Genomic DNA, 269 nt, shown 5'->3' on the forward strand with positions numbered 1-269 from the left:
ATAAACTCCTATAACACCCCCCAGAAGAGGAGGATGCCCCCCAACCCCTGCCCTGGAGGGGGTATTTGCAGGGGCACAGTTCCTGCATTAGACAGTGTAACTGAGGTACAGGCAAAGTTTTGACTAGCCATCATTAAAACGGAAAATAATACTTGCAAATGATAGAGCAAATAAACCTAAGAAACTTTTCTTCTATGTACTTCCGTCGCAAATGAAAAGTCGGAGGCTGGTTGAAACTTGAAATTTCCGGTAACTGATTATGTATATAT

General features: G+C 42.4%; 1 protein-coding gene across 1 annotated transcript in view; it reads right to left on the reverse strand.

Moving 5' to 3' along the window:
- Window positions 1-269, reverse strand: part of LOC119590707 (COMM domain-containing protein 5-like) — a gene marked incomplete at its 5' end in the record, with an annotated part of 5,804 nt that overhangs the window by 5,260 nt on the left and 275 nt on the right.

The sequence above is a fragment of the Penaeus monodon genome, chromosome 27 (assembly GCF_015228065.2).
Source record: "Penaeus monodon isolate SGIC_2016 chromosome 27, NSTDA_Pmon_1, whole genome shotgun sequence".
NCBI lineage: Eukaryota > Metazoa > Arthropoda > Malacostraca > Decapoda > Penaeidae > Penaeus > Penaeus monodon.